The 24,608-nt window shown below is 42.9% G+C and overlaps 1 long non-coding RNA gene across 1 annotated transcript in view; it reads left to right on the top strand.

Moving 5' to 3' along the window:
• The first annotated feature begins 8,942 nt into the window (after positions 1 to 8,942).
• The window catches only part of LOC122463886, a 185,777-nt gene continuing 170,111 nt past the window's right edge, over positions 8,943 to 24,608 (top strand). The window contains exons 1-2 of the long non-coding RNA XR_006287607.1: positions 8,943 to 9,080; positions 20,715 to 20,784. This is a non-coding gene — a long non-coding RNA (uncharacterized LOC122463886). The remainder of the gene's footprint in view (positions 9,081 to 20,714; positions 20,785 to 24,608) is intronic.

Here is a 24,608-nt window from a genome sequence, read left to right as displayed (position 1 = left end):
GTGTTTTCTCACCTTGCAACAGAAAGTCCCAACTTTTCTTACACTCTTTTGATTTCTTACGGGGTATGTGAAAACGCCCCTTCACTGTTCAGGTTTGATTGCAAAGATTCACCAAGGAGAAGGAGCATGGGTCTTCTTCCGAGGCTTTAATCTTTATTTGTTAGCAAACCAGCTGGAGCCATGAACAAGGCTGAAGAAAACTGGCTGAAATCAACTTTGAAATTTTATGGCTGTAAAGTTTTTATAAGGAGATCAGTCATCTGACAGGTCTTTTTTTAAGTGTGAATTATACAGTGGGAAAATGGCTTATTTTTGCAGGTAGCAGTAGAATTAACGAGCATAAACAAAACCAAACAGAGCCAAGACAATTTCAGCCCTCTGCCTCCTTGGAATCTTATCCCCTGTCTAGTCTATATAGCTCCAAGGATTTTATTATTAATCTTGGGTGAGATTTTCAAAGGCACGTAGAACAGTTAGGCACTCAAATGCCACTCAAAGTCAGTGGGATTTGGGCATCGAACTCTACTAAGCACTTCAGAAAATTCCATGCTTATTATTGCAGTTGCAACTAGAGGCCCTATCCTGAATGGGTCCTCAGGATGCTTGACACGGTACGTACCCATAATAGACAATAACTACTAGAGCAAACATTTTCTGTCCAAATATTTTGAATGGAATGAATGGAAACTTCCATGGAAAATTTTGGTTTTGTTTTTTCTTGAAAACCTAAAACCCCCAAACTGAAATTTTTTGGCCAAAACCTAGACTACTTTTTGGCAAAAACTTCTGGTTTTCAGACAAGTTTGGGTCTCATATTTAGAATTAAAACAATTTTTTTGACTGAAAATGTTCACAAGAAAAATCATTTCTTGATTAGCTCTGGTGGCTGCCACTGCTAAATAATGGTTATGTAAATCATCTAATTAGGGAACAAATAATTTCACATGACTTCTGTAACGAGCTGACCCAGTACAAATTTTGAAGTTCAGATATGGACTATTTAGGCAAAAATGTTGAGTAAAATAATAAATCCAAGGATGTTGCAATGTTCTCATGCACAAAAAATGTGAAATTGGATATTCAGTTAGTTATGGATTACTCAGCTTGAATGTTGAATATTTCTAAGTAGCATGCTATGGTTGAAATGGTTGTTTTTACATCAGGTTATTGTTGCTCACCAATAAATTAGTCCTTTTTTAATAAAGAAAAAGCATCCTTGGGCTTTGTCCAGCTCCAACTGAATTGAATGGAAGTTTTGGGCTTGCAGACATAGGGGGGAGGGAAGTTGCATTTTGTTTCAGATTGTAAAATAATTCAGTGTGAGGTCAGTTCCAGAAAGAAAGAAAGGTTTCAGGGGGGAGGAGGAGTTGTGGGCCTGATCCTGATCTCATTTAGGCCCTGATTCAATCTTAACCATTCTGTGTAAATGACTGCACTCAAAAAGCCGTTTGCAATACGCCATAGCAACAAGAAATTTAATTCCTCCTGCAAAACCCAGGGACTATGCTACGTATTCTTGAGCCTCATGTACTGGCACCTTATCAATTAGCTAGCTATTTACAGACATCTCTACAGACTTCTCTTGTAACATTCAGGAAAGCACTTGAATGTGCTTAAAACCGTCCCTATTCAGCAAATCATTTAAAAACGAGCTACATTTTAAGCATGTGCTTAAGTCTTGTTAATTTCAATGGGACTTAAGTATGTGTTTAACTGCTTTCCCGAATTGGGGCCTTATGTCCGTGTGTATCAATAATAACACGACTGAAGGGAGAGCTTCATCCATATAAACTCAAGGTAACTCGGATCAGAATTGGGCCAGTTACCTTTTTCTGAATAGATTGAACTGTCCCTGTTCTAGGTTAGCACCTATTTTGAATTGTCCATCGCAACCAAAGCCACCGATGACCTCACAAGGATCAGCATCGAATTCCTCTGGCACTTAGTCTGACCTTAAGCATCTTTTCAGAGTATCAGCTTAAGCATATTTTCCATTTCTATAATCACCTTGTTTTGAGCCCCTGTTCAGTGTGGTTGGTTTCTCTCTCTCTAAAGAAAGAAAAGGGCTGGGGTGGGAGAGGAGCTAGTTAAGAGAGATTGCGTGCTGTCTCAGACACACACACATGTATTTATGCCCTGTTGACTACATCTATTATTGCATTACCTTGTTATAACAATATGCATCCATCTGACTGCACAAGCTAAAACCACCTAATGCAATTGCTATTAAATGTCTCCTTACATTTCTCAGCACAATCCATCACCACATAAACCCCAGATGCAGTCAAACAAAATCTAAAGAGAGCACATCTGAAAGCAATGAACTGTGCAAAACAACGGATACAATGCAAATCCAAAAAAACTCCCCACAAACTTGGTTCTTGATGTTGATGCCTGAAAGGAAGATAGAAACAGTGGCTCTTGGCATTGTCTGCCCTCAGTCCCGGAGCTGGCATCCCTTTCTGCTCAGCAGTTGGAATAATTTGTTGGTTTGGTTTTTTTTGTTTTTGTTTTTCCTCTTTGTCTGTTGTGAAATCAGGTGTATTCCCATTGGTAGCAGCCTCTGCTTTCCTTTTGAATTATTCATCAATGTAATCTAAACAATAGGAACAGAGGGGGGAAATATATCCTCTTGTGAAGCCTCTCCTAATTGTTTCAAGTGCTGATGAAATTCCAATTACGTTTTTCAATACTATTTTAGCATATCAAACCAAGGGGAAGAGCAACCCAAAGCAAAACCTAGGCATCTGCTTAAAGATTTTTTCCTGGCATTATCTTCAAATTACATTCCTCTTCTCGGTTATCAACATGTAACATTTTCTCTTTCTTTTTAAACAGAAAATTAGATGCACAATAGCACAGTCACTTTGCAATAATGGTTATTTTGTTGCGTGGAAGAGATGTTATCATGTTTATCGTTCTGTAAATTGACATACAGAGAAATAAAAGTCACTTCTTGTCAAGTGCCTCATTCTCTCCAAGGCGGAGACCTGACACGGGCTGGCGCTTCTTTCCCTGGAGAACATTAGAAAGCCACGGCTAGCCCCTTGGCTGGTGTAAATTGGCGTGACTCGGCTGAAGCCAACGGAAATACGCTGGTTTACAGCAGCTGGAGTTCTGGCCCCAAGTGTGTGGTTTTCAAGAAGCTGCTGCATCTCTGAAAATGAGGGGGGACAATGTTGTCTACTGGTTAGAGTAAGGGACTGGGAGCCAAGATTCCTGGCTCTTGTTCTTGGCCCTGCCGCCTGACTTGAAGTGTCCCCTGAGGCAAGTAATTTAACTTCCCTGTGCTTTGCTTCCCCATCTGCAAAATGGGGCTAATACTTCCCTGACTCACCCAGGGGCTGTGAGGATGATTGAGGTGCTCAAATACTATGGGAATGGAGGCCAGGCAGGCAGATATGTGAATGGCTCCAAAGTTCACTGATGCTGAACTGCTTTGATAAATCATTTCTAGCCCTTTAAAATTTCTGCTTGTTTCTTGATATCTCCAACTCACTTGCTGGATAGACCCTTCTGCTTCAGGGCTTAATTTCTAACTATTGGAGGATTATGGAGAGACATTTCTGGAAGCCGATGATCCAGGTTTCTTACACCTTCCTCTGATAGTGAAGGCCACTGTCAGTGACAGGAGAGTGGACAAGATGGATCATGGCTTCTGGGCTAGGAAATAGTCAAGTCCTATGTTCCTATAAAGAAAATCAGTTCTGGATAGAGACGATTTTTGTTTGTAGGCCCATAAGTCCAGTCTTACTGTGCTTATCCATGCAATCCAAACAGGGAATGAAGCCTCTGTTGTGTAAAGTCAAGTCCATGTAGACGAGTTTGTATTTCAATTCAGGATTTGGAATTATTAATGCATTCCATAAATGGGTTTAATGATGTATTTAAAAGCTGTATTAAATTAATGTTTCTCATTACAACCTAATTTTTTTTTTTTGCAAGAGGGGGATAAAAAGGTAAAGCAATATCATCAAAGATCAAATACTTATTCAAAATGTAATTAATCCTGTGTTCTATAAATCACTCTGCTTCACTAAAAATACTGGTAGTGGCTTCAGCATGCGCACACACACACACACAATCGATCCAGCTGATATTTGTAATCGTTAATTGAGGTAAGGAGTGCTAAACATTCTGCAAAAGCAGGAGTCATAACAATAAACCTCTCATTGTTCCCCTTTGGAACTAGCAGTTGCTTCCTGGAGAGTAAAGAGGGTCTTGTAGTTGAAAGCACTGGGTTGGGTTGAGGGGGTTAGGATTCTAGTCCCAGTTTTGTCACTGACTTTGTGGGATGTAATCCTCCTGTGCCTCAGTTTCCCCATCTGTACAATGTGGAAAGCAAGACTTGTGGTGTGCGGAATAGTTAATTGCAAGAACTATCTGACACTTTTGAATTGCACCATACTTACACAGTGTGGTGGTGTTTATTACTATTAATAATTTTCTAATGTAAAATATGCTGTGCTTAACACTGAATTTAAAGATACTGTGTAATACAAAGAAATAAGCTAATTTTTTTTAAAATACACATAGTAAGAGATAGACCATGCCCGGGAGGGCTTACAATCTCAATAGACAAGAGAGACAAAGGGAAAGCAAAGATGAAGTGATTTACCCAAGGTCATACAGTAGGTCAGTGGCAGAGCCAGGGATAGACCCAGGTCATCTCCTGTATCCCAGTCCTGTGCACTGAACTGCACTGCTTCTCACACCAATAATCTAACTATTAAAACCATATGAAGCCCTTACCAGTGGGAACTGAAAGTGAATTAAGGTAAACCGAATTCAGGCCACTTTAATTTTGAATGAGAGGGTCCACACAGGCGTTTAAGTCACTTAAAATTCATACCTTTGATTAATTCTGACTAATTTCCTAGGGGGTCCCCATATAAACAAGCCCTAATCTCTTAATTCCATGCTCACTGAGGGTTCGAGTCAGTGAAGAGCAGAGTATTCTGCCCTGACCCCTCCGTGCTTAGCTTTAAGCGTGTGAGTAGTCGTAGTGAACTACTTGTCTGCTTAAGTGCTTTGCTGGATCAGGGCTCAGTATCTCACAGGATCGAGCCAGTGAAGCAGTTCCAGTTCACTCCAGGACAACCAGTATTGCTGGGTCACAAATGCCATTCCATCTGGCTGACAGCACTGGCAGGTACCCTGACACGTGCATGCCAAACAGCTGTATGTTGGCGCTGTTCCCAGAAATATCTCCCAGGCCTAGGGGTGCTCCTCCTGTGAAAGGTATCCTCGTCCCAGCCAGTCAACCATGTAAATGGCAGGTGATTCTTGGCGGTGGGAAAGACGTGTGTCTCCAGATATGATGTCGTGTATAGAATAAAAAAGCCCACAAACATAAATAAGATTTTGGATTCACTCCGGCTGTGCTTTGTCTTGTTTTCTGACCAATATGACAGAGTACTGGATGGGTACTTTTACATAAGGCCAACATCTGGAAAACCTGAGCCTCAAGTTAGGCTCCTAAATCCATATCTAGGTACCTATGTACACAGTATTACCAACCCCAAATGTGCAGAAATCATGAATCAAGTCCCTCTGATATCATGAGATTGGCTTAAAAATCATGTTTTGTTTTTTTTTATGCTAGTAAATGTTGCCTTCTTTTTATGCCTTCTGGTTTCTGAGCCTTTAGGGTGCCCTTAGGTCACATTTTCAAGCTTCTCTCTGCAACCGCAAGGGCTAGACAGATACTCTTTAAAAGAGAAAGCTTAGCTTCTCACGCAACCTCTTGATTCCAGCCATTGAGGGCTTTTGCAGCAACGTCCAATGTTGCACGACTCCTAATAAAATCACAAGAGTTGGCAACACTGGACAGAGGCTCTTGATTTTTTAAAAATATACTGACCACTGAGCTGCTGCTCTTGAAGTCAGTGGGACTAATGCTCTTTAAAATCGGCATGTGCTTAAGTACTTAATGGAACTGGTGTCTAAAATGGGAGACAATGCTCTCTCACTCTTTGGTTTAAGGAAAATAATTGGAATGCACATCATTTAAAAGAGAGAACCAGGATATGTCATGGAGCAGCTTTCGCATCCTCAGCTATTCATTATCCTTAGCCATTAATTAGCCAACAGCCCACCAGTGACTGCTGTTGTCTCTAAAATCAAGAGTGCCATGCAGGAAAAATGAACTGTCAAGTGGTCCTAGTGTGTTTCCACACAATGACCTCTGTTTGTCTCTTGATCATTCATTTCCTCCAACTCAGTTATCTCATGAAGTAGTCATGGGAAGACAGAAGACCAGACTATCAAGTACTCTGATATCACCTTTTCTGGCCAACTTTCTGATAGTTCTTTTCGATGCAAGAAGCTGTTCGAGGAGCTACAATGGAAATCATTCTTTCAGCTACAGAAAAGCTACAAATAACTCGCGTTTCAGAGCAGGCTTTAGTTCATAAATGATGTACAATCAAAGCATTAGATGCATTTAGAACAGACGGGCATATCCTGTGTGAAATATTTGGAGACGGCAACAAACAAGCACCATCTAGAATTAGCTTTTGGTGCAAGAGCAGCAATAGCGGGCAATTTTGTGATCCCCAGTTACTGCTGCATGGAACAAAGTGACAGAGTGCAGAAGCAGTGCAAAGTTTAGCATTTTCTGGTTTTGCAGGGGTGTGGGCAAAGCTTTTGTTTTGCAGCTTGTGTGGCTCTCCTGGGATGGGCTGTGAGCTTGGCATAATGGGGTTTGGAAATTTCAAAGTGAAATTCGGCTGAACCTGCTGTGATCGGCATGGTTTGCGACTCGTGCACAACTCAGCCCAGGATGGCACACGAGTTTGTGAAACTCTCAGATCTCTCAGCCCAGGCTTGGGGATTGTCACCAAAACTTTTCTTAGCTTTTCAGACTGTTGGTTTAATACAGAGATGGACCTGGATGAAAACCTTGTGTACAAATGTCTTAGGATTTTGGAGGCATTTAAAATCTAGACCGGATTTTCAAAAGTGGTCCAAGGCATTTGAAAGATGTTGACCCCCAATCCCAGCTCCGAGCCTCTAGAACTTTGAGTGTGAAAACTGGAGCTGGACCCAAACATTACAGCTAGAGCCCATTGTTAGCTTGGGGGCCAGATTTTTATCTTTCTCACAGAGTGGGGAAGTCTTGGACAGGGGACAGTTTTCCCATACACCTAGAACTGGCCTCTCCAAACAGAGCAGAGGCTCACGGTGGAGGACCAAGGTGTTGAACAGTTGCACTGCTGCTGGACACGTTTTGATTTCAGTGGCCCTAAAATGCATCTAGAATAACTCCCAATGAAGTCAGTGGCATTAGATTTGCACTATGGTGACTCAGATCAGAATCTGGCCTTAATGTCGGATTCAAAGACCCATGAGATCAATGGAATGATTTCAATAAACTTCAGTGGGGCTTGGATTTAGGGCCTTGTGCTGCCATAGGGGAAAAATCGTCACAGAGTCTAATAGACAACAAATTCAGGTCTGACTTTCAAACACCCACAAAGGTCAGGGATAATCAGATCCAGCATTTTGGCTGGGCCCATTGTACCTTATTGGAAGTCCCACTGAATTTAAGAGAAAACAATTATTTCTCCACCCATTTTGGAAACAGCCTGTCAAAAGGAGAAAGGCAATTATAGCTCTGCTGTAAAATTCTCAAGGACAGCTCAAAAATACACAGAATAGATCTTTCTCTGTTCAGTGTGTAGGTTTTTTACCATCATTTCTGTAGAACCCTATTCATTTCCTCCCTCTCAAATTCTTTCTATTTAGGCACAAATGTTCCCCCATCACCACAGAATCTGAGTACCTTGTAAATATTGTGTCTTCCCAACACCACTGTGAGGTAGGGAAGTGACGATGTCCCCCTTATACGGGGGAGGTGGGATGGGGGGGAGCAATGAGACGGAGAGAAATTTTTGAAAGTGCCCAAGTTACTTAAGTCCCACTGAAAATCTATGGGAGCCGAGTGTGTAACTCACCTAGGCACTTCTGGAAAAATCATATTCTAGTGACTTGCCCGAGGCATCTCAGGGAGTTGTTGGCCAAGTCAGGAATCAAACCCAGTTCACCTACACCCTCATGCAGTGATAAGACCACCCTTGCTGTTTATAAAACGTTTCCATTAGGAGTTGTATGCAGTGGTGGTGTTGCTGTGTTGGTCCCAGGGTATCAGCGAGAGAGAAGGTGGGGGAGGTAATATCTGTTATTGGACCAACTTCTGATTCAAGAGACAAACTTTCAAGCTTACCTGGAGTTCTTTTTCGGAAGGAGTTGTCAGCCTGGCAGCTGCCACCGTCACTCAAGTCAAATTTTCAAAAACATCCAAACATTTCCCTCCACCTCACCCCACAGACACGCATCTAATTTAAATATAAGTAAATCATCCAAAAATTGATTGCTGCTACCTCCGTGAGAACATTTCTTTTGAAACTTTCTCCCTATTCAGTGTAATTTATCCTTTGTCATTTCTGTAGCTGGGAGTTGCAGTAATGTTTGTTTCCCCTCTTCCACCGAGGGATTTTTGAATAGAGATTCAGTCTTAGCAATGTGTTTATGACACTCTAGGGGCTTTTTGTAGTGTATGCCTCTATCTCAGATGACAATGCAAATAAATTAAAGCAAGGTCCTCATGCAGCCATGGCAGCTGGTGGGCTGTTACGGCTGATTATAGGGAGCCTAATGTATAAAGTTCTCATGGTTGAATAAATAAAATGATAACGCTTCCTCCCACACTCCCCAGGTCAGCTAAACAGTCCCCCTCAGTTGCAGGGTAGCTGATCCCTGTGAATAGAATAGACTAGACTCAGTTCCCTGCCCAGAGCAGGTGAGTCCAATCCAGCCAATTAAAGAGGGCTAGGCTATACCTGAGCTTATAAAGTGCCTTTAGTGGGCAGGAAAAGGAGGGACTGATTGAGGGAGGCTGTTCCAGGAATGGAAGAGCCACGGGGGAATCGAGCTAATGTCTGGGGGGGTACCCTGGAGGAAGGGGCCAGGTGCTGAGGGAGAGAGCCCTGAGTCTGCTGCCCCAGAGAGGGCATAGAGCTGGTCAGAATGGAGCAGCTGCCAGAGGCCCATGAGAGGGGTGAAGCTAAAACCTGAAAGTAAGGCCTCAGTTAAGACTGTGTTTTTCTGTTTGTGTCCTTGCTGGTATTAAGACAATACACCCCCATGCAAGAGACTGGCCATGGCAGCATCTGGGGAGAAGCCCTGTCTGGTAATCTCCTTCCTTCCCAAATATATGTTGTGTGTGGAATTTGTAATTACTAGCTAGGAGCATTGCTTTCAACAAGCACCTATCTCACATGGGAGAATGAGAGAGCTGAGGCCGGCACCTCTCTGGGGTCCCTGATTCTGGTCCCAGTTTTGCCGCTGCTAAGATTTCATCCAGCACGTTTCTTGTCTTGGTTTAACTCGCTATAAAATGAGTGTAATGCCACTTACCCTGCCGGGGGCTGTAGGGCTTACCAAATGGATTTGATCACACTTGCTATGCAGAGTACAGGTATAAAATTAATGCATATTTTAATAAAGGATCGATCAGTTGTTATAGATGAAGGGGCTCTTGACAGAACGAGGAGTAATGGTCTCAAGTTGCAGTGGGGGAGGTTTAGGCTGGATATTAGGAAAAACTTTCTCACTAGGAGGGTGATGAAGCACTGGAATGGGTTACCTAGGAAGGTGGTGGAATCTCCATCCTTTGCGGTTTTTTTAAGCCTGGCTTGAAAAAGCCCTGGCTGGGATATTTAGTTGGAGATTGGTCCTGCTTTGAGCAGGGGGTTGGACGAGATGACCTCCTGAGGTCCCTTCCAACCCTGATATTCTATGACTGGAAGGGAGAAGGAGTCAGGGGATTGTGACCGCTCTGCCCTTTGCATATGGTGAAAGGGGTGGGGAAATCCAAGCTAGATCTTGACTAGGTGGGTTGGACTGTCTGGTGGGGTTCCTTTAGGGAGAAGGTTGAGATCTGCTACTGTATACTGCGCAGTCCAACAGGCCCATAGGTTGTTTATGACCATCTATAACCCCTTCTACTGATGTGCTTGTGTGTAATATGCTTATAACCTCTCTTAACCACTTACTAACTCCTTTTTGTAAACTAGTTATCAATGCACCCTTAAACAAAAAGTGTGAGCCACTATCTTCAGATTCTCCGGTTAGAGTAGAGAAGAAAAAATATTTTCTAATGAGCCAGCAGGTGTGTGCAGTACCATTGGCCTGAACTGCAATTGCTTAACTGTATGTTGAAGCTCTGTACTACTAATGGCAAAAAGAGATTCACTATCACTCAAGTGGTTGGTGGATCTGTTTTACTTAGTTTATGAGCTCTTGGGTGGCAGGGTTTGTTCTGCAATGGTACAGCACCTAGCACAATGGGTTCCTGATCCGTGACTGGGGCTCCTAGGCATTACCCCCATAAAAATAATAAGTAACAGGAAGAGGAATTGGGATCCATCCCTGATGTCACCTTGAAGTTCCAAGTGGCTGCAGATTTGATGCGGCATGATATAATCCCATGTGGTGGTGTTTGCAATGTTGTTATAGCTGTGTTGGTCCCAGGATATTAGTGAGACAAGGTGGGTGAGGTAATATCTTTTACTGGACCAACTTCTGTCAGTGTAAGACGAGCTTTAGAGCTCTGTTTCGCTTTAAAGTTTCTCTTTCACTGACAGAAGTAGGTCCAGTAAAAGAGAGTGCCTCACGCACTTTGCCCCCCCCGTATTATTCCGCACAAGGAATAAAACCCATATACTTTCCATTAGGAGCAGGTGAGCGTCAGGATTAATGAACAACAAAGCAATCTGCCATTTTGATGAATATCCCAATAGCACACGCACAACCGAAGTGCGCCCACAAAGGATGCTAAAGAACGACTGGTTTCTCCCTTAGTCTATTATTTGACTTCCCTTCCCCTCTCCGCTCCAAAACAAGGGATGAATTGCACTCTGTTTCCAGTGATCTCTCATCACATAGCATGCCAACTACTTAATATAATGGGGCATGCAAAAATTTCAATCACTGTCTAACTGAACTCTCTTAAAACACCCCCTACTTTGATGTATAGGCTTCAGCTATGGCAACCCCTGAGAGGCAGGAAGGTAAAAGCCAAGCCTAGCGTGAATGCTTTTCAAAGGGAACGTAAACCTCACAATCAGGAAGAAGTTGTGATTATGTAGCTGCAACTTCAGGGTTCGACGCACAACAGGTTCAAATTACGGACAGGGGCTACTGATGCCTTTGTACTAGATTGTGACGCTGGACACAATCCTGAGTAAAGCTGGTGTGTAAGCTGCATTATCACAGGACTAGCCATGGAAGTCAGCATAGCTTAGAAACGCCTCCATCAAGGCTTAGTTGCGTTCCCTGCTCTGAGGCATCAACTGGCTTATACGGGCTGTATAAATATGTATTGTTTCAGTTATGCTGGCTGGTGCATCGGAGGGCAAGACCCAAAGCTTTGTCCGTTCCCTTTTACACCCTATCCCCCTGGAGGGATGCGACACCTGCATGTTCCCGCATATAACTGGAACCATGGTCCAGCCAATTTGCACAGTGGTGTGACAAGCTTCTGGACTCCTTACTCACTCTTAATTTGTGCCTTGACAAACCAAGCTGCTATTCCTAGGGTTTTCCTGTTTACACATTTATCTTCTCCTATCACTCCTCCTTGGATGTTGTAAATGCTAAAATAGTTTTGATCCATCTCAGCCAATGAGTTAAGAAAAATTTCTTTATTAACAAACACAAAGATGGCTCCATATCAGCTGCCTTCTCAGTGGACCAGTGTTAGTCCAGCGATTGGTTGCAATTTGCAGGACAAGATACGGGTTGGTCAGAAAAAAGTGTTGGTCAGAGAATGTGAAATAGATTGATCTGGCTCAGAGACCCTAGATGATGAGCACGGGGTTAAAGGCAGAGTCTAATTCACTGTGCCTCAAGTGCAGCATGTGTTCTACACTGAATCCAGGTCCGTGAATGCTCCTTGTGAAGTGTTCTAGCAATAAACCACACAAGAGCCATTGTAAATATCTCTCTCCACAGGATGCAGGGAAGGAAAAACTCCTTGACGAAAATAGTATTTTGGATCTCTCATAAACATGTCATGTTGGACTCAGGGACCATACACTTATACAAGCTTCCGAAGTATGAAACTGTCAACAAAATGAATAAATATCTTAATGTGTCTCATTCGTCCCTGGTGCAACTCCATTGGCTTAAATAGCTATGGCCAAGGGTGAGTTTGCCCTATTGTTCCTGTTAGCCTTTCTAAGACTTACAGCTCTAAGACGTGCTATTTGTTACACATGATGATCGTCTGATATTGCTGTGCCCTTTTATCCACCCAACGTGATGAATTCACTCACCAAGACGCAACCCAAATAAATGGAGATAGTATCAGGCCGTATATCCAGAGAGGTGGAGTTCCATGTGAGGTCATTAACTGAATAGCCACTCTTCATTTCTCTTTGCAGAAAACAAGTTTAGGTACAGCATGCAGGGTGTATCCTAATGACCTTGGTTGGGCGGTAAGAATAAGAGATTAAGTCTGAACTCTAGGGTTCTACTCCCAGCTGTGTTGCTGACTCGTTGTGTGTCGCTTTGGCCAAGTCACACAGGTCTAGCTGCTCAGAGTGACTTCTAATTTTGGCTGCCTCCAACTTTGGACTCTGAGATCAACGTTCTCAAATGTGGGGTTAATTTTTTTTCAAAGTGCTGAAGTCCCTTTGAAAATAACCTGAAATGTATCTTTCCCAAGTCTCCTGATTTTTGGGAGCTTGATTTTTGAACAGTTGGTTGGCAATAGGGGCTTAGTCATATTACTCCTGGGGGCATTCTGTGCCCCAAAACTAAAAATTCTGTGCACAATATTTTAAAATTCTGCAAATTTTATTTGTCAGAATAACACTACGTAATCACACCAGTTTCCATTTTTGTAATTTTATTTCAAAATACCTGGAACCGAAAAGACTTGTAACCTAGTATGTCTCTAACAATACAGACACACATAGAAATTCCCCCAGGAGTAGAGAGTTAAAGAAATCCCTATGACAACGAAGTTCCTGTTTCTGTGCCTTCCCGCAAGCCCAGTTGATGGGGCCAGACACCCACATCACCTCAACCCCAGAGCCCAGATACCCACCCCCTCTCTCCTCCAGAGCCTAGCCGTACCCCCCCAGCCCAGCCCAGCCACCTGTCCCCTCCCTAGGGTTGCCAACGTTCTAATGGCACAAAACTGAACACTCTAGCCTTGACCCCTCTCTGAGGCCCTGCCCCCTGCTCACTACATTTCCCCCGTCCCTTGGTGGCTCGCGCTCTCCCACCCTCACTCACTTTCACTGGGCTGGGGCAGAGGCTTGGTGTGGGAGGGGCTGAGGGCTGCGGCTGAGGGTGCGGGCTCTGGGGTGGGGCCGCGGGTTTGGGGTGCAGGAGGGGACTTCAGGTTTGGTGGGGGCTCAGAGCTGGGGCAGGAGGTTGGGGCTTGAGTTGGGGGGGGCTCAGGGCTGGGGAAGAGGGCTGGGGTGCAGGAAAGGGTATGCACTCTGGGCTGGGGGTGCGGGCTCTGGGGTGGGGCCAGAGATGAGGGCTTTGGTGTATAGGAGGGGGCTCTGGGTTGGGGGGTGTCTCAGGGCTGGGGCAGGGGTTGGGGCACAGGCTTACCTCAGGTGGCTGCCAGTCAGTGGCGCAGCGGGGCTAAGGCAGGCTGCCTGCCTGTCCTGAAACTGTGTTGCACATGCCCTGGAAGCAGCCAGCAGGTCTGACGCTAAGACGCCAGGAGACTCTGCGTGCTGCTCTTGCCCGCCACAGGCACAAAGCTGGGGGTGCAATCAAGTGTGTGGGACGCAGTCCTCATACACAGCTTGAGCAGATTGGGTGTCTGCCATCACGAAGGAGGCAATTCTATAGGAAAGTTTGACTCCAGTGTGTGTTTTGCCTGATGGCAGGTTGCAGCTTGAGGAGTGTTCAGTGGACTGAGTCAGGCCAATCCAGGGAGGTAGGCACAGCCAGACACGGGTTCCCTTCTCACCACGTGTTCCAGTGTAGGAGCATGAGCTGCTGCCTAACATATGAATGGCCTCACTGGGTCTGACCAATGGTCTGTCTAGTCCAATATCCTCTTATGACTGTAGCCAATGTCAGATTCTTCAAAGGGAATGAACAGAACAGGGCAATTTCAAGTGACCCATCCCCTGTCATCCAGTCCCAGCTTCTGGCTCTTTAAAGTTTAGGGACATGGAGAGCATAGGGTTGCATGTCTGGCCATTTTGGCTAATATCACGATGTTCATGATCTCATAGTTAGTTTGTGTTCCCCACATACATTTGTTTTTCCCACGCTTTTCTGCCTGTTGTCTCTCGCTTTATACTTAGCTTCCAGTCCAACACAGACTCTCACTGCTCTGGCAACCTAAAGGGGCCTTAAGTGACCATAAGTATATGATTTACTCAATAATATATTTTACTCCCATTTCAAGGCATCTTCACTGCCAGAATGGTGTAAAGGGACCTGAGTATAAATGAGAATCAGGCCCTGAGAACTCAGTGTGTTGTGTTGAGCATGTGAGATCATTTTTGGTCTTGATTTTAAGTAGTTGTGTGAATAACAGATTTTTTTTGTTTCTCTGGGAATTCCAAAAACAGGGTGGGGTTGTTTTGGGTTTGGTTTGGTTTGAACTGACAAAATTGGTTGAAACTTGAAACTTTTGGTGAATTAAACAGTTTTAAAAAATTATTTTGGGCTGAACAAAACATTTTGTTGTAACACTTCTGTCAAGGTTCCTCCCCCACTCTGAACTCTAGGGTACAGATGTGGGGACCTGCATGAAAACCTCCTAAGCTTACTTTCACCAGCTTAGGTTAAAACTTCCCCAAGGTACAAATTAATTTTATCCTTTGTCCCTGGATCTCCACTGCCACCACCAAACTCTAACTGGGTTTACTGGGAAACGTAGTTTGGACACGTCTTTCCCCCCAAAATCCTCCCAACCCTTGCACCCCACTTCCTGGGGAAGGTTTGGTAAAAATCCTCACCAATTTGCATAGGTGACCACAGACCCAAACCCTTGGATCTGAGAACAATGAAAAAGCATTCAACTTTCTTACAAGAAGACTTTTAATAGAAGTAAAGAAATCCCCTCTGTAAAATCAGGATGGTAGATACCTTACAGGGTAATTAGATTCAAAACATAGAGAATCCTTCTAGGCAAAACCTTAAGTTACAAAAAAGACACACAAACAGGAATAGTCATTCTATTCAGCACAGTTCCTTTCTCAGCCATTTAAAGAAATCATAATCTAACACATACCTAGCTAGATTACTTACTAAAAGTTCTAAGACTCCATTCCTGTTCTATCCCCGGCAAAAGCAGCATACAGACAGACACAGACCCTTTGTTTCTCTCCCTCCTCCCAGTTTTTGAAAGTATCTTGTCTCCTCATTGGTCATTTTGGTCAGGTGCCAGCGAGGTTACCTTTAGCTTCTTAACCCTTTACAGGTGAGAGGATTTTTCCTCTGGCCAGGAGGGATTTTAAAGGGGTTTACCCTTCCCTTTATATTTATGACAACTTCAAAAAGTTTAAATCTGAATACTAAACTAAATTATTTTTAAATGACAAGCTTCTTTGAAGTGAGATTGAAACATTTAATTTAGAAAACATTGAAATGAAATGTTTCAACTTGTTCTAGGCTTGTTTCAGATGCAACAATTCAGTGAAATAGATGCCAAAATGTTTTGCCCAGCTCAAACTGTAGGTTTTTCCAGGGCAAGGATCAGCTTTTTGTTATCTGTATATACACTATTGGCACAATGAGTTCCTGATCCCTGATTGGAGCTCCTAGCTGCTATCTCAATGCAAAATAATAATTAATAAAGTACTTCACAAGATCACACTTAATTTATACTTCAGAATAAGATCCCTCTTGTTGTTCAGTCATTCCTGTGCTGCCGCAATACCTCTGGATTATTGTACCTAGCGCTGACCCTTGAGTCAATCATATTACAGCAATATTTGAAAGTGCATGTTTTAATCTCATCTGCAATTTAATTTCAGCAGCAAATTAAACTTTATGAGGCCATTGTTATGTTAGTTAAAGGTCTCTTAGAGCAGGCAAGATTTAGAATATCTAAGAGTTAAAACCTTGCTGCCATTTAATTAATCTGAATTTTAATACCTAAATGACCTCCTTGTTAAAACACTAAACATGTTTAGACTATTGATTGATAGGTAATTGGACAGTAGAAGTGGGTTTATTGAGTGGCTTAAAAATACCTACTGGTGTTTTAAAAGCTATTTTTGCTCTGCAGTTCTGTTAAATGCCAATTATCATTTGCCACTGAGACAGTCAGAAACCTGACTGCTGATTAAGCTACCTGACAGTGAGGGATTGATACATGACAGTGAATATTCATTATAAAATGGGTATGAAATAGTTACCTACTTTCTTCTAGTATGAATACTTCAGTATGCACAGCTGACTTGATTCTGTGGTATCTAAAACTTTTCTGGATTGTATTTTTGCTGACCTCATAGAATCATAGAAGATTAGGGTTGGAAGAGACCTCAGGAGGTCATCTAGTCCAACCCCCTTCTCAAAGTAGGACCAATCCCCAACTAAATCATCCCAGCCAGGGCTTTGTCAAGCTGGGCCTTAAAAACCTCGAAGGATGGAGGTTCCACCACCTCCTTAGGTAACCCATTCCAGTGCTTCACCACACTCCTAGTGAAAGAGTGTTTCCTAATATCCAGCCTAGACCTCCCCCACTGCAACTTGAGACCATTGCTCTTTGTTCTGTCATCTGCCACCACTGAAAACAGCCGAGGTCCATCCTCTTTGGAACCCCCTTTCAGGTAGTTGAAGGCTGCTATCAATTCCCCCCTCGCTCTTCTCTTCTGCAGACTAAATAACCCCAGTTCCCTTAGCCTCTCCTCAGAAATCATGTGCCTCAGCCCCCTAATCATTTTCGTTGCCGTTTGCCTGACTCTCTCCAATTTGTCCACATCCCTTCTGTAGTGGGGGGACCAAAACTGGACGCAGTACTCCAGATGAGGCCTCACCAATGTCGAATAGAGGGGAACGATCATGTCCCTCAATCTGCTGGCAATTCTCCTATTAATACAGCTCAATATACCATTGGCTGCCTTGGCAACAAGGGCACACTGCTGACTCATATCCAGCTTCTCATCCACTGTAATCCCGAGGTCCTTCTCTGCAGAACTGCCGCTTAGCCAGTCGGTCCCCAGCCTGTAGCGGTGCATGGGATTCTTCCATCTTCAGTGCAGGACTCTGCACTTGTCCTTGTTGAACCTCATCAGATTTCTTTTGGCCCAATCCTCCAATTTGTCTAGGTCACTCTGGACCCTGTCCCTACCCTTCAGCATATCTACCTCTTCCCCCCATCTTAGTGTCATCTGCGAACTTGCTGAGGGTGAAATCCATCCCATCATCCAGATCCATGCTTGGCTATTGCTTACAAGGACAATCAATGGTTTTAGGTCCAGACCCTCAAAGGTATTTCAGCACCTCAATCTCACTGATTTCAGTGGGAGAGGAAAACCTAAATATCTTTGAGGATCTGGATCTCAGGTCTTAGCAAACATTCCTCAAAGCATTTAAGTGCTTAAGTCTCCTTGACTTGAATGGGACTCAAGTATATGCTTAAGGGTAAAAATGCGGCCAAGTTACTTGCTGAATAGGGGTCTTAGACAACAGTGGACTATATCGCTGTCGAAGTCTGAGGAGTGTATTTCACTATTTAACTGCAGGCAGTATTTCCAACCTTAAGCATTCAAGACTCATGTTGCATGTGCTATTTCCCCCCTCCCGCCTTCCCCCCCCCACAAGAATCAGTGGCTTAAAAATCATGAGGTATTTTATACTTTCTTATTTACACACACACACACCACAAGCACAGGGCTGACTGTGTATGTGTCTATAAGAGCAAAGCCTTATGAAGGCAACTCAATAGCAGAGGTAGGCCTAGAACTCAAGCATTCCAGGCTGCCGGTCATGGACTCGGTAATCCCCACACACTTTGTGACGCCAAAGTGATTTGTTACGCAAAAGCGGGCCTTTGATACTGAGATATATATATTTAATTCTTTGTTACAAAAAAATACCGAGCCAGGCTTCTGAAATGATGTGGAAAAATATTGACACTGTTCTATGAAATCACGCAAAATCAACTTCGGGTTCACTTTTTGCACTAACTTTCACTCAAAATAACAAACTAAAGCACTATTTTCACTGAAGTCTGGCCCAAGCGTCACCAATATTGGCTCGTCGGTTGTGCACAGAATCTGTCCGAATGCAATGTTTTCCCTAGACTTGGAAAGGGGGGAGAAAATCTCTGGTGATTCAGATACCACTGAGTGCTATTTGTTGTTCGATGTTGGCTTTTAAATGGTGAGCATTGCAGATAAGTCCTGCTCTGTCGCTAACCTTTCAAGAAATGAGATCTGCTGGAAAACGTTTTGGCGACACTTCTGCTCTCTGCTATACCATTGTAAAGCCAGAGTAACTCCACTGAGGTCAGTGGAGTTATTCTAGATTTTCACTGATTAAAGTGAGGGTGGTATGTGATCTGATGGAGCACTGGTCTGGGACTCGGGAGACCTGGGTTCTGTTCCTGTCTGCCACTGGCCAGCCTGGTGACCTTGGTCAAGTCACGTAAATCCCTCTCCCTACCTGCCTCATTTTTTCCCCATCTGTAAAATAGCGATAATGATCCTGACCGTGTTTGTAAAGTGCTTCGAGATCTACTGATGAAAAGTGCTGTTTAAGAGTGAGGTGTTGGGGGTATTGCTATTAAAAATAATAACTTCACTCTTTAGATTGGGGTGAGGACCAGGTCTCATTTACTTTCTGTGCAGGCCTGAGCATGTTGTTGTCATGCTACAAAAAATGAACACATGTACTTATGCATCTGCAATTCTATGGTTCCTAAGGTCCCCAGTGTAAAATTTGGGAGGTTGGTGAAGTGGGCGCATGCTTTAGCATTTGACAGTCAAACTTTGCATGCAAGGACGGTGACTTAGTCTTTTCTAGTGCCAGATACCTTTGTATAGGAGTGTGTGACGGTACTAACCAAACAAAACCCGTCTATACCATGTTGAAATAAATGTACCGTGTGACAAATTTGATAAAGTTCACACTGACAAAAGACAATCTACTGAAATATAACTTATCCTCTTAAAAATAGATCACATCCCCTCTCGGATACATCACCCACTGAATCCTATAGAGGGCACTGCCTATTAAATCATGCGTGTTGTATAACACACCCAAAGTAATGCCCCTCATAGTGGATACATTACACTCTGAATCAGATACGTGGTCTACGGAACTAGATTGAGTAAATGAGGTCCAGAGCTAATTTATCACCAAAGGATTCACAGTCAGTCATTCTCTGTTCCTTTGCTAAATGCATGCAAGGACTGTATGCATACAGAGCCACGAAAGACCTAGACGCTATTAAGCCCTCTGTTTTAAAGCCCTCAGAATATGAGAATTGTTCCTTAACATTTATATTGCAGTAATGCCAAGAAGCTTCAAGCACATCTATTGTCTTGGGTGCGTATGAACCCCCCATTCAGGGAGGCTAGCCCACTGCCCCCTCCCCCCCCTTTCACCCACTGGGACCAGAGGATCCCTGAGCCCCCCCGCCATGGTAAGAGAAGCTCTGGCCAGCCTGCCCGAGCTTCTCCGAGCCCTCACTCCCGTTCCGTCCCGCTCTTGCCTGCTGGGGCCTGAGGGGCTCTGAGCCCTGCCGCGGCCCAGGGCTGAGGTGGGGAGCATTAGCAGAGTTTTGGGGAGGCTTAGCCTCCCGCAGCCTCCATTACGCCCCACCTACTTCCATTGTGCTAGGCATTGTACAAGCACATAGTAAATTACAGTCTTGTTGTTAGGGCACTGGATTGCTCTTCGAAGAGAGGTGGGTTCAGTTTTTGGTTCAGCCACAAATTTGGACTAATAATTTTGGCCCTGATTCAGCAAAGTGCTCAAGTTTTAGGTACCGTTAACTTTAATAAGGCTTAAGTGCTTTGATGAAGGAGATAGATTTAAGCAAGCGCTTGAAGTTAAAGACATCTTGAACTGCTTTGTTGAATCAGGGCCTTAAGTTGTTCACTGCCTCAGTTGCCCTTCTATAAAATTAGGATAATAATCCTTCCTTTCTCCCAACTTCTGTCCATCCTTTCTATATTACATGCTCTTTGAGTCAGGAACCTTGGCAGAACCATAATACAACAAACCATGTTACACGAAGAATGATGGGTCTTGCAATTTCCTTAATGTTTTCTATGCTATTTTGTTTAAATGAAGTCTGCACCCCTGCATATTTTCCTCAGCCACTGATTGGCTTTTTCAAGACCCCCTTAGAGAAATTCACCCGGAACAAAGAAGCTTAATAGTCGAAGCATCGTGTTTGTAGTGCCAAAAAAGATTGTGAGAGAGTGCAAAACTGTATTCATGTGTTTAAAATGTTCACTGTGTTATTCATAATCCATTAATGTCTAGAGACTGGAACAGAGAAAGGGGTCCCCCTTCATGCTAAGCACTGTTCAGACATAGGAAGAAACAGTCCTTAGCAAAGAGTGGGGGAAAAAGTGTTAATCCTTTTTATAGATAGGGAACAAATAGATGAAATGATCTGCCCAAATCATGCAGCTCCAGGAATTGAACACTGTTCTTCTGAGTCCTCCTCAAGTGCTTTAACAAGGCTACTTCTCTCCTTCTCTTAGATTCTGATATGTACGTGGTGCCTTTCACCAGCTCTTCACTGACTTTCCAGACAAGGTCACCATCAGCCTGGTAAGCAACTTCATTGTTAACATTCACCATCTTGAGATAATGATGTCTTTTAGTCAGTTACCTTTTGTACCACTATGAATACATTGTTATCTTTATGATCCATTGCAACTAACCTTAGTAGAAATGAGCTGCAGTATCTTGCCGTCACAGATACTATGCCTAACATTTCCTATACTGGTCCAAATTCATCCCTGGTATGACTCTTTCAAAGTCAGTGGCGTTTACGCCAGGGAAGAATTGGATCTATATTGTTTTTATCGTCACTGTGTTGACAGAGATTTTTAGAAAGGCTATACTTACTAAATATTCACGTTGTTGTATAACAGAAGTGCTATCATCCTCTGGCGCATACCTGTTTAGGCCTTATGCAATTTATGGACCATATCATGTTCTTCTTTTGAGATGTCATAGCCGTCAGAAAGGAATGTGAATAGCTGTTAAAGGTTCACTGAGTAAGCTGGTGAACCATTACATTAGCATGGGGCATCTTTGCCCTTGTAATGATATTCATGAAAGAATCAAAGCAAAAAGAGGTCTCTAATAAATATCTGAATTTCAGAGCATAGTATCACAGAAGGTCATTTTTCCAAATTATTGAAGTATAGAGTTTGCTTTTACCATATCTTAGGTGAGGATTTATTTCTTTTTTAATTCAGTTAAAATTAATATCTTTTAAAAAATGTATTTGGGAGGAGAAAGACACAAGAGGGGGAAAAAAACCTCTGTTCTTTTTAAAGAATTTTTTGCGGAGATGTCATTGGTGTTAACTTTCCATTACAGAACCTGAGTAAGATTGTCATAAATATAAAGGGAAGGGTAACCACTTTTCTGTATACAGTGCTATAAAATCCTTCCTGGCCAGAGGCAACATCCTGTTACCTGTGAAGGGTTAAGAAGCTCAGCTAACCTGGCTGGCACTTGAGCCAAAGGACCAATAAGGGGACAAGATACTGTAAAATCTTGGGAGAAGGAAGGCTTTTGTTTTGTGCTCTTTGTTTACGTGGTGGTTCTCTCTTGGGACTGAGAGAGGCCAGACAGAAATCCATCTTCTCCAACCCATCCTAATCCAAGTCTCCAATATTGCAACCAGTATAGGTAAGCCAGGCAAGGCGGATTAGTTTCTTTTGTTTTATGTGAATTTTCCCTGTGTTAAGAGGGAGGTTTATTCCTGTTTTCTGTAACTTTAACGTTTTGCCCAGAGGGGGATCCTCTGTGTTTTGAATCTGAATATCCTGTAAAGTATTTTCCATCCTGATTTTACAGAGATGATTTTTACCTTTCTTTTTTTTTAATAAAACCCTTCTTTTAAGAACCTGACTGATTTTTCCATTGTTCCAAGATCCAGGCGTTTGGGTCTTTGATGATTTTGTAACAAATTGGTTAGGATATTATTCTCAAGCCTCCCCAGGAAAGGGGGTGTAGGGTTTGGGGGGATATTTTGGGGGAAGACGTCTCCAAGTGGTCTCTTTCCCTGTTCTTTGTTTAAAACGCTTGGTGGTGGCAGCATACGGTTCAAGGACAAGGCAAAGTTTGTACCTTGGGGAAGTTTTTAACCTAAGCTGGTAAGAATAGGCTTCATGCGGGTCCCCACATCTGTACCCTAGAGTTCAGAGTGGGGAAGGAACTCTGACAAAGACATATGTGGGTCTGATGGTCATTTACACGAAGGCCTCTTTGCTACTCTTGCATAGAACGTATCTCATGTCTCAGTATACCCCTCTATCCAAAAGGTATTGTAATACGACTTAAGTGGTTTGCCTTACCGTGACTCTTGTGCGACCTCATTGATGCTCGTAAAGTGATATGAGATTCTGTATCTGGGATGAAAAGTGCTTTAAGTACAAAGTATCATTTTAATTCTTACATATTTGAGAGAAAAAACTTGGTTCACAATTAGTTCTACACAGTAATGAAATGAATCAGGAAGCTGTTCCTGTATATCTATTTGCAGGTAAGTGATTTAGATAGTTCACTTTGCTTCAGCCAATCAAGTTGCACATGCAAATGAGTGCATTCTTATTCATGAGGGTGAGTGAGAAGTGAAAAACAATCTATCTTCGTGTCTAATTTAGAATGTTAGTTTCAAAGGGGGCGGGGAATGGGATACATCTAAAATTCACTGGCATACCACGGCCCACTCCCAAAATGCCATAAGATCTTCAATGTTGATGCGGAGCATCAGGAAACTTTGAGGTAAAAATTTCTCAAGTGCCGAAGTTCCACTGATGGATTTATTTTTTTCTCCCCCCAATGAAACTTATGTTCCTAAGTGTCCAGGTTGCTTTATCAGAAAGGGACTTGGGCTTCTAAATCATGTAAGGTTTTTTGAAAATTTTTGTCAGCTGAGGGGAGATCTACAAAATCACAAACAGAAGCCAGGTAGAACTGGTTGGGAATCTTTCAGTGGCTTTTTTTTTTTTTTAAATGAAAAATGCTGATCCTTCTAAACTGAAACTGTTCGGAGGTAAGTGTCAGTTTCAGTCACTTTCCTGACATGGGAAAAAAAGTTTGGGAGCAAAGTTTCAAAATTGCATGCCCCATTTTGACATTTTTGAAATAAAAAGTTTGGGGTTTGGTTCAAAACAACTTTGTTTCACAATTTAATTTACTTTATATTGGGGGGGGAGGAGAAAAGGAAAAAAAGGTCAAAATGGAAATGAAACATTTTGAAATGATTGAAAGTAAGCATGTTGTGGGGGGAGGGGTTTGTCAGTTTTGTGAACGTTTTTTTAAACGACACCTTTTTGTCCTGATTTTAGAAGGTTGTAGTTTCTGTCTGAGGAGGTAGCTCAGTGGTAGAGCACATGTTTTGTACGTATGAGGCCCTGCGTTCAATCCCCAGCACCTCCATGTTCTCCTTGGTTTCATTGGGAAACTTGGGGCTTGGTCCTGCTTTTGAGCAGGGGGTTGGACTAGATGACCTCCTGAGGTCCCTTCCAACCCTGATCTTCTATGATTCTAAGGGTGGGGAAATTTTCAACAAACTGAAAATTCTTCTGGGATGGGAAAACTACTTGTCTTGTCTGCTTGGGTCATTACTGTGGCACAAGCCAGGGTGAGAATCGGTGTGTAGTAAGTTAAAACACTTTTCGTGCACTGTAGCAGAGTCCCCAAGAGATGTGGAGCAAGCTAATGTCCCATACCTTGGTTTGCGGTGCTGTAACATCCATTCTAAAGAAGACCTCTGAGTCAGCCCCCCAAATTCTCTTTTTGCCTTTTGAAAACCTTGAACTTAGTCTAAGTTTGCCTTCAAAACCTTGCAAAAAAAAACCTTGCATGGAGTTTAGTTGGTTTGTCCACCTGTCTATCCAGTCTCTGTCCGGGCAGTGTTAAAGTAGTTCAAATTCTATTCCGCAGAGAATAATTTATTCAACATATTTTTATCCCCCTCTCAACTTTTCCATTATTTGACCAGCTTTTATGGTGCAGCAAACATAAATTTTTGACATAAATAGCCTCTTCTGTCTGTGCTGATGGACCTTCGTTTTGTTGCTAGTAATAATACGTTATGCCAGCCAAGGTTCTTCCAATGATTTAGCCAACGTTCGTGTCAAACTATCACCAGCTTGCCTCATTGTTTTGTTGCAATTTTTAAAGGTGAACAACAGAAGTAGCTCAGTTTGAGAAATTTGTTGCAGTGTTGCCCTGGATTCGAGGGGTATGTATACCCCAGAATGTCATCAAGCTAATTGCAACCATATTATGTGCATTCAGCCACCCGGAATTAATAAAATAAAACACCACATAGTTAAGGGTTAATTTAAAAACAGACTTTTTTGAAAGCAAGGTCATATCAAGCTGGCAGTTTCTGCTAATCAGAATGG

This window comes from Chelonia mydas, chromosome 26 (assembly GCF_015237465.2).
Source record: "Chelonia mydas isolate rCheMyd1 chromosome 26, rCheMyd1.pri.v2, whole genome shotgun sequence".
Taxonomy (NCBI): domain Eukaryota; kingdom Metazoa; phylum Chordata; order Testudines; family Cheloniidae; genus Chelonia; species Chelonia mydas.
The sequence above is the reverse complement of the archived record's forward strand: the minus strand, read 5'-3'. Positions and strand labels throughout refer to the sequence as shown.